The following is a 13,941-nucleotide window of genomic DNA, read 5'->3' on the forward strand; positions in this document are numbered from 1 at the left end:
AGAAGTTAGGATCTAATCCATTATGGCCCCATCAGAAATTGCATGGGGAAAAAGCAACTCACACACATAACCAGCATCCTCTCCTTCATCCAAGATGCACATCAGCAGGCATGCCATCTGTTCTATATAGCAAATGCCACCCATTCTATGTCATGACATCATAAAACATGAGTGAGGCTGCAGCAAAATTCTGGTTAAAAAAACATGCAGCTTGACCAGCAAGAGGGAAAATTTAAAACAGGTTGCTCATCTATAAGATATAGAGTTGCTTGCACATTAGCCCATTTCTCTGCAATTACTATCCTTCATTTGCTGCAGAGAATCCAGTGATCATTGCCAAACCATATCATTCTGCTGTTTTCTGACAGGGTTTGGGGATATCCCATCTTTCTGTATGAGTTTTCCTACGTATCCTGGGCCCAGTGCTACAGATGCTCCACTATACAGTTCCTTCCTCCTTAGCTGAACTTTGGGATTAAAAAAAATAAAGTACAAGAGCAATAAAGTACAACACTTTCATTATTTTGATACAAGCACAAATATTTGAATAAAAAACAAATGAATGAGCCAACAACAGGCCTGCTCAAGCTGCAAGCAGGAAACGGCTAACTGGATTGCCAACGGAGGAGAAAGGCTAATCAAAAGGCCAGTTCATAATGCCCATGACCAGAATGCAGCCCCTCTAAAAATCCCAACTGAAGAGCCAGGATGAGGAGAAGCAAGATTTTTGATGAATGAGACTTACTTATGAATAAATGAGTTAGGATCCTGTCTGTGGGGATGTGTACTGGAGAACTGTGGAAATAATCTTTTTCTATACTTATTGGTGGTACCAATCTTCCAAAGCAACTTTGTAGGAAGCAAGTAGTTTTGGATTAAGAAGATTCACAATTATGAATAACTTTACTACTGACAACAATGATACTGATGCCCTTGACCAATACTGAATTTTCCTTTCTTCTAAACTAATTTTAAGATAATTTGCCATTGTTGTGTATCAGACTTGTGTTTGACCCTTCCAGATGCATATTTTGACATTTTCTTTCAGTTTCTCTATAAAACTTAAAGATGCATGCAATTTCTAAAATACCAATTACAGCTACAACCATGGCTTTGAATCAAAACTGGAAAACATTTGAATTCCTAGTAGCCTCCATATAATATTTTGTGATCAGCCCTTAGAAAGCATTTAAATATGTAGCCTCCAGCATCAGATTATTAAGCATCTGAATGAATGGCCTAGGGTTTTTTGGTCTCTGTGTTTAACACCAGTTCTTACTTAGAATGTAATAAATATAGCAGCATCCCAGACCCAGTTGATAAGCTTTCATATCAAACTGAATGCAAACCACCAAATACATGATAAACCTTCTGTTTTTCTATCTAAAAGCCTGGGAAAACCATGGTTGTCAAGCATTCAGTAAGTCTTAATGTAAGTTGGTTGGCTGTGTTCAGGTCACACATTACAAAGGCTTGCTCTCAAGGCTATTTCATTTATGGGTCACAAAGGAGAAGTGAAAACAACACTAGTGATCAAGCTTGTTCCGAATGACACTGATAAAGCTTCTAAAGGTTAGTGGAACTAATACAACCTTACATCTGAAGCATCTTTCCACACAAGAAAAGTTGCCTTATCCAGTTTACAAGACTTTATCCTTTATGAAACCCTAGCATTAACCACTAGTACAAAATCCCCACCATCAGGATTACTTTGCCATTTGTAATCCACATCTTGACTAACAACCCCCAAAGCCACCATCTTGGTGCCTAAATTTCATCTTTTTCACCCTTATAATCATGATCCTCCAGTTCCCTAACCCACCTATTACACTTTATTCATGCTTTCCCTCACCCTCCCAACAGACATATACCATTACCAGCCTTGACACCCATTAATATTCCAAAGATTCAAGAAGTACCCACCCATCCCCTTTCCACAGTACTGTATTCACCCCAGGTGCCTCACCCTTGACACCCTAATTTTTCAACTCACAATCTCCCGCTCACTGTAGTCATCAATGGACCAGTTAACTCCCCAACATTTCTTAGCCTCCCCCCCCAAAAATATGTCCCATCATCCCAACAGCCACTTCAAACTCATAACTCCCCGTACAACCAACTTGACTCCCTCCCACCATTTCTAAGACCATGCACCCCCACCCCCAACATCCTTGGCAACCGTTATCTTTCCGGCTCCCCAACAAGTGCGCTTATCTGACTCCTCCTAGGTCCCGCCCACTGCAGCCTAATCCCCGCCCATTCACTCACGGGCGCGCGGTCCTGGCCCCTCCTCTTTGGCCGCCGCCATATTGATGGGGGGGGCGCTGCCTCAGAGGAGAGGAGGAGAAGTTGTTGTTTTTTCCTCACCCCTTAGCTGAGGTGGTTGGGGGCAGGCGCTGTAACCTCAGGGGGCGCTCCAAGGGATGGATATCCAGCGGCCGTGAGGAGGCGAGCAAAGGCGGAGAGTAAGAAGCGCCTCCCTCTGGAACTCACGGAAGGGGGGGTCCTTCTCCGTCAAAATAATAATAGTAATAACAATAATTGAAAAAAACACACAACAATTGTGGTGACGGCCGGACTCAACCCTCCAGGCCCCGCGAGCCCCTTAAAGCTGCAAAGACCTGCCCAACCAGCGAGGGGTGGGGAGAACTTCACTGCGCATGCGTCCAGCGCACGCGCACGCCTGCCGGCCTGAAGCCCTGCCTTCATTTTCCCCTTCTCCTCCTCCTTTTCCCCACCCCTTCGCGCATGTGCGTTGGGGAGTCTCTCTGCTCGCTCGTAGGAAGAAATGGAATTAGGACGGGTCCAGGAATGGCGCCCTCTTAAAGGGCCATGCATCAATTTCGGGTCGGGGGCGGTTGAGATAGATCAAAACTAAGCAAAAGGGATAATAAGAAAACGTGTGCAAAAGGAAGAAAGGTTAAAAAAATCTTTAAAATATGAGGGGAGCTGCTTGGGGAACTCTTAGAAGAAGCAGTGCTCCATTTCCACAGCACATAAGGTCCCCAATGCCTCAGTGCTCAGACCTCAAAGTGTGCAAAGGTGTGGCTCATGCTATGGTTGCTTCTACAGCCATTATTTTTGAGCACAGATTTCTGTTTTGGTAAAAGACTTTTTTCAAACTATTTAAAAAATAGTTCTGCTAAATTTATTCTAAGATTCAAAAACCTTAGATGTGAATCATGTGGTCACATAGTTCCATTGTACGTAGAAAACCGTTATCAAACACCAATAAAAAAGAATGCTGGAAACTATTTTTAAATCTGTCATGGTGTAAGCTGCCTTAAAGGTGGGATAGAAATATTTTTAATAAAATATTAAGAAAAATAAGGCAACTCAAGGATGGATAAATGACTGACAAGATCACATCATTAACCGATCAGACAAATACCACATACTGAAGTTACAAAATCCATTGTCTTTCAAAGGGTAAATTTAACAAAATAAAAGCACTTAAGTAAATATAAAGTTATTGGTCAGTATTCAACTAAATTTTACTCCGAGCAGATCCACAACCCTGAGATTGAGATTAAGAGTCTTATGCTCAACCAAGTCATCCCAACTGCAGTGAAGACACCAACCCAGTATGTGGCAGCTGTAGAAAAGGCAAATTCTATGCTGGTGATTATAAACATAAAATACATTATAGGGTTAGCAAGACAGCCATAGCAGAGAGAGAGAAATAATATACATGTGCACAATTTTTAAATGAAAATGTAATAAAATCCAAAAACAATCAGAAATAGACCATTTTGATTCAGAACTCATATCTCCCTTTAATAATCATGACCTAGTTTTGAGGGCTATCACAAGGAACTTGGCTATATTTTTAGTTACCTTAGGGTTGGAATCGGCTGTTAAAATTTAAACATAGAATTCAAATGCCTTACACATAAATGAAATATGCTGGGGGGAAAGAACAGGCTAATCATATGCATACTTATTTGGAAGTATGCCCTCCTTACAAATTCACAGGACTTACTTTTAAGTAAGTGTCCATAGGATAGAAACTTAAGATCCAATTTCTCCATAAAAGTACATCAGGGCAGAAAATAGCACATTGTTGTTATGGCATCTTGTCTATCTCTTTTTGTACCTACTGTATAACCAACTCTAAGGGATTAGGACAGTTGTCAGCAATTGCATATAAACTGAAACAACAATTATTCCTGAGTTTGAAAAGCTAATGTAAAGCACTTAAGGATCTATCAAAGTGCATTTAAGCATTAAAAATGGTGGTAACGTTTAGATCAGAAGCAGGGAAGCTGTGGCCCCTTGACCAAACCTGGCCCATCAGGAGGTTCAAGTTGGTCCACAAGCATATTTCCCCACAAACCTTGCTCACCTGTCCATCAGCTGGCACTACTGTGTGTGATTCAATCCCTTTCCACCCATCCCCAAAAATCAACTTTGACAGATGGGCACAACCACTCACCTAATATCAGTAGGATGTCAGATATTGACAGGTGAGTGGCCCCATCCACTATATCAAAGTTGATCTGCAGTGGAAGGTAAATACCTGCCCCAATGGGGCAAAATATTTCCCCACACCTATTTATATATATTGCCTGAGGTGTCAAATAACTGCTTAGGTTTGCATGAGGTGCTTCTGCTTATGAAATCTTCTATATGCCCCTGAAAAGGCAGAGATACCTTAAGAATTCAGGGCCTATTCATTTTATGTTTTGTTTATATTTACATTTTAAGTGCTTAAATTCAACCTGGGAATATGATTGGGGATGGCAGTAATAGAAATATATGTAATAAATAATTAACCTTGAGGCAACCTCCATCAGTTCAGGTAGAGAGAATCTCAGCATGCCAACATTTCTTGCAATTTCTCCCTAACATCAAAACATCAGGTTAAAAACAGATTTTATTGCTGGCCATAGACACACACGACTGAACGCTAAACAGGACATCTGTTAAATATTCAGATTTCTTTTCTATATTTATAAAGAGCAGTTGGTAAGTATGAAAAAAGCTGCAACAATATTACAAAATAAAGAATCCTACAAAATAAATAAGGTGTCTTTAAGAAGACCAACTTCTGCTGGACAAGGGCTACGCCAGTTTCCTCTTTGGTTCAATGTGACAGATTGCTGGGGGGGAGGAAGGGGGATGAGTTGCTGCCACAGCCATTGGGAATGTGTGTGGTGGGGGCGAGGAGCACTTTCCTGATGGCCTGGAAGGGGAGGGTGGCAGAAAGAGCAATCCGTTCAGCCATGTATCATTCCACATCCTCTGTGCAGAGCCCAGTGAGGAAGGGAATTGAAGCAGGGAGAGGCAAGAGTTCAGTCTGCAGGGGAGGGGGCAATTCCCATTACCATGGCACTGGTGATGTCATTGGGATGCACTCTGCAGAGGACAAAAGGCTCACACTGGAGCTGAAATCACACTGATTCTTTCGCTCATTTGGATCTTTCCTTATGCTGAAGCCAGTGTGCCTTGCATCATCTGTGCCTCTGAATCTTTCTCTCTCCCCTGCCTGCCCCCAACTCACGCACAGGCCTGACTGTAAAACAATGTCACTCATGTTCAATTTGCATGGATTCAGCAGCCTCAGATGTGCACTCACTGGAGAGTTTCTAGGAACACACCATAAAACACCTTAATTTATTTAAAAATATGTATATGCCACCTATTTTGAAACACCTTGAGGCAGTTTGCAATAAAATCAATTTTAAATAATACGACACCAATGAAACAAACCCAGCAGCATTAACAGCAACAGTGCTGACAACAGTGGCTGGCATACAGAACTGGGGAAGGAGTCATTAAAAAGGTACGGTTTCAGTGTACATTTAATTTACTTGGCATCCAGCATGTTAGTGTGCTTCTAGATGGAAGAGTTTTCAGAAGTCAGGATACCTTTAGCAACCCACCAGCCACCTGAATAATGTTGTTGTTGTTAAGTCCTTCATCAAAAGGCGTAAATAAATAGTTAAAGTATAAACAACAAAACAATATTATAAGAGCTAGGTGCAGAATAGAACCATATAAAAATAATGGCTCTGTACTTATAGGAATAATCTGCCTGAAGAAATTCAAATAAGGAGGACCCCCCCCCAATTTTTTTTTTACATTATTTTAATTAGATTTTCAATTATGCATTATATATATGTGTGTGTGTGTGTGTGTTTGTGTGTGTGTATGTATGTGTGTGTGTGTATATATATATATATATATATATGTGTGTGTGTGTGTGTGTGTGTGTGTATGTGTATACACACACACACACACACACACACACAGACAGACAAAGGAAAGAGTGCAAATATAACCCAAACATGGGATGGATATGAAGTCAAAAGCTTACTGGTGTACAATTGTGAGGAAGAAAAAAGAAAATCCATCTACAATGAGACAATCATAAAAAAGTCTTATGACAATATAGGACATAAGACATATACTGTATAGGACTGCATATCTGATGTACTGGGATACAAAAAAAAGTTCTACCAAATAGCACTGAACAACTGTTATTTATTTTTCTCTTGTAAGAGGTGTACGTTATAGGTAATTTTTTCAAGCACAGCAATAGGCCAAATAGTGCTGTATCAGGCTTGGAGAATCAAGCGTTTTGTTTCAAAGTCTTAAATTGTTTAGCTGTATTTTGTTGGGCTGCAATCAATAGAAATAATAAAAGTAGTTTAGATTGAATATATTTGCTTGGCTCATAGAACACTGATAATAAGAACAGTTTGGGTACGAAAAGAGTGGGTTCCTTTCCTATCCTAAAAAGTTCATTGTGGACTGGGACCCAACATGTGGGGGCATTGCCACCAAAGGCAGAAGTATGTTCCTTAATAGCACATCACCTCCAGCAGTTAAGGATTTTAGCAGACGTGATATGAGCTAATTGTGCTGGGGTTCTGTAACAAGATCCCAGGGCAGTGTAACTCATGAAGGATTGCCTCTTGGTAGTTTGGGTCTACAGGCTCTGAGGTGCCATAGCCCTCCTTTCAACAAGATACACAGGCCTCCTCCAGACACTTGCTTTACTGTGCATTCATGATGATCTGTGTATTGGGGCACTGTTGGGGCTACATATGATGCTGTTTTCAGTACTGTTATCAGAATTTTAAGGTCTCAAATATAGAATATTCATAAATGCACACATATCTATGAACCATGTATCTGAAATAGTATGGGAGAGCAATCCTGAAGCCATTTTGACTCCCAATGACCTCAAATATTCCTCTGCAGTAAGGGAGGCAAATGGCGAAAGCCTTCCCATTGTCTTGCAAATCCTGTCTTAAGGGCTTATTTGTGTATGAATAGGGTGAGCCTGTGACATGGATTCAGGAACTAAAGTATTAACAATCACAAAAGAATGGCCAGACTGCCCAGGTAATGCAGTCAGTGACCATTATCAGGTATCCTGGCAGGCAGGATTTCTGCTGTAGACTGCCTCCTTCTGTGATGTATGTATGATGTTTTCGGGGGTGGTCTTGGGCTACAGGGTGGGCAATTTCAAAGGTCTATATAAGAGCTTGTGCACCGTTGTTCAGGGTTCTCCGCCCTCTTGTGTGTGGTGAGTGGGGACCCTGTTGCAACAGTTCCTTTAATAAAGATCAGGCTTACTAGCTGCTTTGCTTCTCAATATACTCTATTTGGCCTCCGTTATTTTCTCCTACCGATAGGACTCTATACAGGCTCTGGAATACCCCATAAGGGAAAGGGAGCAGTTTAACAATGTCCTCTCACTCTTTAGGTGGCAGGGTGCCTTATTTTGCTTACATGTGTCATCATCTTTTAGTTTTTATTTAAATAATTATTATCACTATGACTATGGGCCTCAAAACCTGGATGTGGCCTGGACTTCTTTGGACCTTTGAGGGGAGCCTGTTCATTACCCACTGTGCTCCGACAGAAAGCCCTTCTGATCCACTTGTTTTTGCAGCCTTTTTACTGAGTTTTACTCTCTTCCTCCTGATTTGGGTGGTTGTTGTGCTCTGCATTTTAGTGTCTTCAGGTTGGATATTAGTTTTATTATTTCTGTCTTTCATTGCTGGTTTTATTGTTGTGGTGTTGTCTATTGCATTTGAATCACTCTGTAAGAATTTTACCCTTAAAGATGGTCTAAACATTTTTTCAGTAAGTAAATGCACACTCATTTAAAAAGTGGGGGGAAGAGCCAATGGGATGTAGTGATTTGGACTGTTGGACTGGTGTTCACACTGCCACTCAGCAATGAAACTCACAAACTGCATACACATTAACAGAAATGGAGATGATTGAAAGATGAGATACTGTGCATCGTGTAACATAAAACATATTAATTCTAATCCATTACATTGTTTCAACATATTGTAAATCTGTAAATTTTGATGTAACTTACTTTAAACATTCAGGAAGGCTGTGTGTGTGTGTGAGAGAGAGAGGGGGGGAGAGAGAGAGAGACTAGTATCTATTAAATACATCACTGAGAGGCAGCGTCTCTTTTGTATAAGGATCTGGCTTCATTTGCTAAGAAATAATTCTGCAGCTGCCAGGCCTTCTGTTCACTAAACTGCATGACAGGCGTGGGGTGGTGAGGAGTTGCTGGGTGAAACATTAGACCCTTTGGAATTCAGCTTCCTTCTTTTGTCCCACCCATTGGTAGACACTTCCTGGACTTCGTCCATCTGGGGAGAGGGTGGGAGGAGGAGAGCAGCTGCTGATCTATTTCAAAATGAAGGGTTTTTGTGGGAGGATAATGTTCATTTTAACCCCCAATCTGAGACGGTGTGCATGTTAGAGGCAGTTTGAAGCTAAACCCTGCACAGATTAATTGCTGGCCCCCACCAGATTGGTGTGTTGTTTCACGAGTGTATTCCACAACATGCAATTGGCACAATAATAGTATTGTATGCTAGTGGCGGACTGGCCGCACATCATTCAGTGTTATGTTGTTCTGCAATACTTCTCTAATTTAGCCACAATCTAGCACAACAAAAGTTTGGGGTGGGGGAGGCCTGGAACATTTGTCATATGAAAAGTTCCAGGATTTCTGCAGGAAGCTACAAGACGTGCACCTATTAGAAATTAAGCAGTATGTACAGCACATCCTGAAACATTTGCAAACAGTTCAGTGGTACCTTGGGTTACATACACTTCAGGTTACATACGCTTCAGGTTACAGACTCTGCTAACCCAGAAATAGTACCTCGGGTTAATAACTTTGCTTCAGGGTGAGAACAGAAATCGTGCTCCGGCGGCATAGCAGCAGCGGGAGGCCCCATTAGCTAAAGTGGTGCTTCAGGTTAAGAACAGTTTCAGGTTAAGAACAGACCTCCAGAATGAATTAAGTACTTAACCCGAGGTACCACTGTACCAGAATAACAGCCACCATAGTCAATGCATGTTCTGTCTGGGGATGCAAGTAGAGAACACACAACCAGAAAATATTGTTACATTAGACCCTCCAAGTGTCCCTATTTTCCACAGACGTCCCTGATTTAGAGAAGCCATCCCGGTTTCTGATTTGATCCCAGAATGTCTCACTTTTCCTTAGGATGTCCCTATTTTCAATGGAGAAATATTGGAGGATATGGAGTTATCTGACCCCCAAGCCATCTGAAGGCAATCCTGTATAGGGAAGTTCTTTTAGTGTTTAATGTTTTATTATCTTTTTATAAATACTGGAAACTGCCCAGAGTGGCTAGGGCAACCCAATAAGATGTGTGGGGTATAAATAGTAAAATTATCATTATGGAATGCGACGTCCCTGTTTTCATCGCTGAAATGTTGGAGGGTATGTTACATGGCACCCCAATCTGTGAGCAGTGAGACTCCAGGGGCTCCAGTTCTTTCCCAGAGTTCAGTTACCTTGGAATGAAGGTCCAAGGTGCATTTAGAGAGTGTGGTGCATTTAGGACATATGGTTTAATTTATACATATATACTGTACAGCCTGAGCATTGCTTCTCTGTACAGCTTGAGCATTGCTGAGATCTTGCTTCTCTATTAGGGTTCTATGGAAGCCCCAAGTCAGAGCAGACATGTCTCTGTCTCTCCAGCTTCCAGCATCAGCCATATTTACACACACAACTCTTTCATACACAGCTGCACGCCACCGCCACCCCCAGCTTGGCCTAGTATTTTCCATTCTAGTATGACCTGGCATCCAGCCAGTTGAGGGGGTGGGGAAAATGCCTTCCTCCTTCCTGAGAGCACTATCACTTAGCTATCCCTATGGCAACCTTTCTCATTTTTAGATGCTTATGAGAACTTAACAGGCCAAATGTCGCCATTGGCTTACAAAAAAACAACAACACAACACTTGTGAGAGTGGTTCAGCAGTCTCCTCTATCAGATCTTAAACCTCACAGGCTCCAGGTACACAGGTCTGGCAGGGACTCATGGGTATAAATCAGACTGACAATTAAAAAAACTGCATTCCTGGAAATCCTAGCACAGCCCATCAACCAGGGGTAAGGACACCATGGGCATAGCCAGGGGGGCTGTTGCCCCCTATAAATAAAGTAAATAAATAAAATACTTAAACAAAAGTATAAATTGTAGAAAGGTTTTAAAGATTTTTCTGAACACTTGGGATCAAAAGAAAATAATTCAAAACAACTGTTTCATTCTGAATCTGCCAGACAGAGCCAGAGTATGATGACAAGTGGGTGTCCTGCCCTCCCCAACATAAATCCTGGCTATGGCACTGTGGGTTAAACCACAGAGCCTAGGACTTGCCGATCAGAAGGTCGGCGGTTCGAATCCCCACGACGGGGTGAGCTCCCGTTGCTCAGTCCCTGCTCCTGCCAACCAAGCAGTTCGAAAGCACATCAAAGTGCAAGTAGATAAATAGGTACTGCTCCGGTGGGAAGGTAAACGGCGTTTCCGTGCGCTGCTCTGGTTCGCCAGAAGCGGCTTAGCTGTACGCCGGCTCCCTCGGCCAGTAAAGCGAGATGAGCATCGCAACCCCAGAGTCGGTCACGACTGGACCTAATGGTCAGGGGTCCCTTTACCTTTATGTCTATGAAAGACTCCCCTCAGAGGCAGATTTAAGGGAGTGCACACTGGGCGCAGAGACTCCAGGCACCACAACTATGATGTAAAATAGGCGGGAGGCAAGGAGGGGGTGCTGAGTTTTGGCATTGCACAGAGTGCCACTGAAATTTGAGACTCCCGGGTCCACCACTGTATCCCTCCCTGCTGCATCACCACATGCAGCACACCAGACAACCCCACTCCATCCAATCCAGCAGTTGTCATGCCCAGTTTCTGACCCGGTGCCAGACAAGGAGTCCTCAGAGGTTGAACCAGACACCCATAGGTCAAGGACCTTAAGGAGAAGGCAGGGAACAAGTGCTGAAGATCCCCTTGAGACCCAGACCTGCGAAAGAACCCTTGGAGTTGTCAGGGGAGGAGACACAACTCAGTCCTTGAAAATAACAGCACAGTGGTACCTTGGGCTAAGAACTTAATTCGTTCCGGAGGTCTGTTCTTAACCTGAAACTGAAACTTTATATATATATATAAAACCACCCCAGAACTGGCCCTACTGGACATCTTCGGATATAATAATGCCCACTCACATTATAGAGAGCTTCTAACCCACCTACTCTCAGCAGCCAAAAGCATCATAGCCAGACACTGGAGAGACCTGTCAGGAGTAAACATGGACCAATGCTATCTAGTAGTATGGGAAACAGCCTTACTAGAAAAGCTAAACAATAAACTGAAACTGACACAGGGACAAATAGAAGAAGATGCCTTTCACTCTGGTATGGTTTCCCTTTATCACATACATAGCCCAACAAGACAACAGTAATCCAGGAACAGCATTTGAATCATGGCTAACTTGATCCAAAAATCCACCCCCTCACACACAAACAAATTTCACTACAGCCATGGGAACCCTCAAGGCCTCTACGGGCTCCGGAATACCCCATAAGGGAAAGGGAGCAGTTTTTTCTAATAACTCTCCTAAGGACATAAGGCTGGGAAGCAGCAAATGGGACATGGAGCCCTACTGGGGAAAGGTGTGATGGACCCCATTCCCCTTTGGATGTCTGATTTTAATAAACCCAGACAGGACTCAGTAACTGAATTGTTACTGAGCTGATGAGTCTCTCTTCACAAAAGTATCACTGCAATTTACAATCTATTAATAAAAACTAAACGTTTTGAAAATACAAAAAGCAGCTAAATCTAAGGCTTTCTTTTTTAAAATAATGCAAATAAGCACCCAAAGCTGAGACCTTAAAAAAAAACTGTTGAGACAAAAATGTTGTTGAATTCTGCTGGAAACTACAAACAGTTGGGTGCCTGTTGTATTTGTTCCATAAAACAAGGGCAGCCACACTGGAAGCTCTGCTCTGACCTGCTGTGGAGTGTTGGTTTTCTGATATTTTTAGGGACTTCATGGAAAGAAATACTCTCCTGCAAGACACAGTCACTAATGGGCATGTAAGGGGCAATATATAAAATATATAATAAACAAGCTTGTTAAAATGGTGTAAGATAAAACAGCCATCAAAGCAATGGATTCAAGTCAGGGAATCTAGAAAATTCTTGTCTAAACATGTGTGTCTTCAAGAGCTGGCAGAATGCCTGTATTGATGGGGAGTCCCATAGTTCAGCAGGGAGAGCAGTCCACAACACGTGAAAAAGTCTGGCTCCTTGTTACCACAAATGCAGTTCCATAACTGGTGGAAATAAATCCCCACCAGCACTCATGATACTCACTTCTGGTATTGTGGCCATTGTCTTTAGGTTAGAGAGAATAGGATGAGAGAAAACAAAGCAGGGGGAAAGGAAGGGGGCCTGCATTGTACGACAGTTTAATTCTGAATTGCCTTGTAATTCTTTACTACAATTCATTTTTCAGTGACAAAAATGAAGTCTGGAACTATGCTAGCCAGGAATGACTCTGTCATTGAGTCTGCCAGTGAATAAGTAGTAGACTTAATGGATGAGAGCAATCCCACTTTTATCCCTCTCAGCAGCATTTAATCTGACTATTATACATTGCATCAATAGTTTTAAAAAGAAACCAGGTTTTCAAAGTGGTATAATCCATGATGAATCTTCCAGCATTTACATTTACGAGGTAGGAACCACTGGCAAATAGGAACCACTCAGGATAATTAAAAAGTCCCCCCCCCCCCTTCTTACTGTCTTCTGGCAGTTAGTAAAGTTTAATTATTGCAGGGTAAATAATAATGAAGAATTGTCTTTAATATGTAAGGCCTGCTTTCTTTTGTATTGTAACAATGTTGTTTTGCAACACCTTGATTTTAATTTGCTGCAAGCTGCCCACTTTAATGTGTAAGTATTAGAAGGGCAGATGGGTCAATATTGAAATAAATAACTGTTGCAAGGAAACCAATAACTGTTGTAAGGAGCATTTACAAACTGATTTCCCCGCCCCAGAATGGGGAATAGCTGACCATCGCCTCCTGCGGCTGTGCTCTGAGACACCTAGTGGTAGGAACATTTTCTGTCCTTGGCTTATGCAGCCTCACCTCTGAAAAGGACCGTCCATTTTGTTTAAGCGCGGCCATCACCATCAGACTCATTCTGCTGACTTCTAGCACCACTATAATGCCAAATTGGCAATCAAGAGGGGGAAATGCCTCCGGCTTAAGGTCAAAATTCCCACTAGTACAGGGTCAGAACTCACAATCGTTTTGAGGATGCTTAGTAATTGGTAGCGACCAGTGTTTTTTTCTAGAAAAATAGGTTCTGGTACTCACCATGAAGTTGTTACAGTAAGTGCCACAATTTTTAACAACAACAAAAAAGAGGTGCTGGCACTGCGTACCATTGAGTACCCCCTTTAAAAAAATCTCTGGTAGTGACCATGCTGGGGGTTTACTTTTGAGCAATGGGGCCTGGTAATTTCACAGCAGGCTTACAATACAAACTTTTGCATGGGTTTGTCAGTTTCCTTCCTTCCCAAAGGACTCTGGATATTATGATTTTGTGAAAGAGGCAAGCAACT

At 42.1% G+C, this 13,941-nt stretch overlaps 1 protein-coding gene across 6 annotated transcripts in view; it reads right to left on the bottom strand.

Annotated features, from left to right (window-relative positions):
• ZMYM4 (zinc finger MYM-type containing 4) overlaps window positions 1-2,653 on the bottom strand; it is a 54,685-nt gene extending 52,032 nt beyond the window's left edge. For 3 of the 6 annotated variants that reach the window (XM_081018291.1, XM_081018290.1, XM_081018285.1), the window contains exon 1: window positions 2,368-2,651. The gene's annotated coding sequence lies outside the window, so the exon portion shown is untranslated. Of the gene's footprint in view, window positions 1-2,268 lie in introns of all 6 variants that reach the window. The other 3 variants (XM_081018282.1, XM_081018284.1, XM_081018288.1) reach the window with 3 other exon arrangements.
• Window positions 2,654-13,941: the final 11,288 nt, after the last annotated feature.

Source organism: Podarcis pityusensis (assembly GCF_964106645.2).
Source record: "Podarcis pityusensis genome assembly, chromosome: 8".
NCBI lineage: Eukaryota > Metazoa > Chordata > Lepidosauria > Squamata > Lacertidae > Podarcis > Podarcis pityusensis.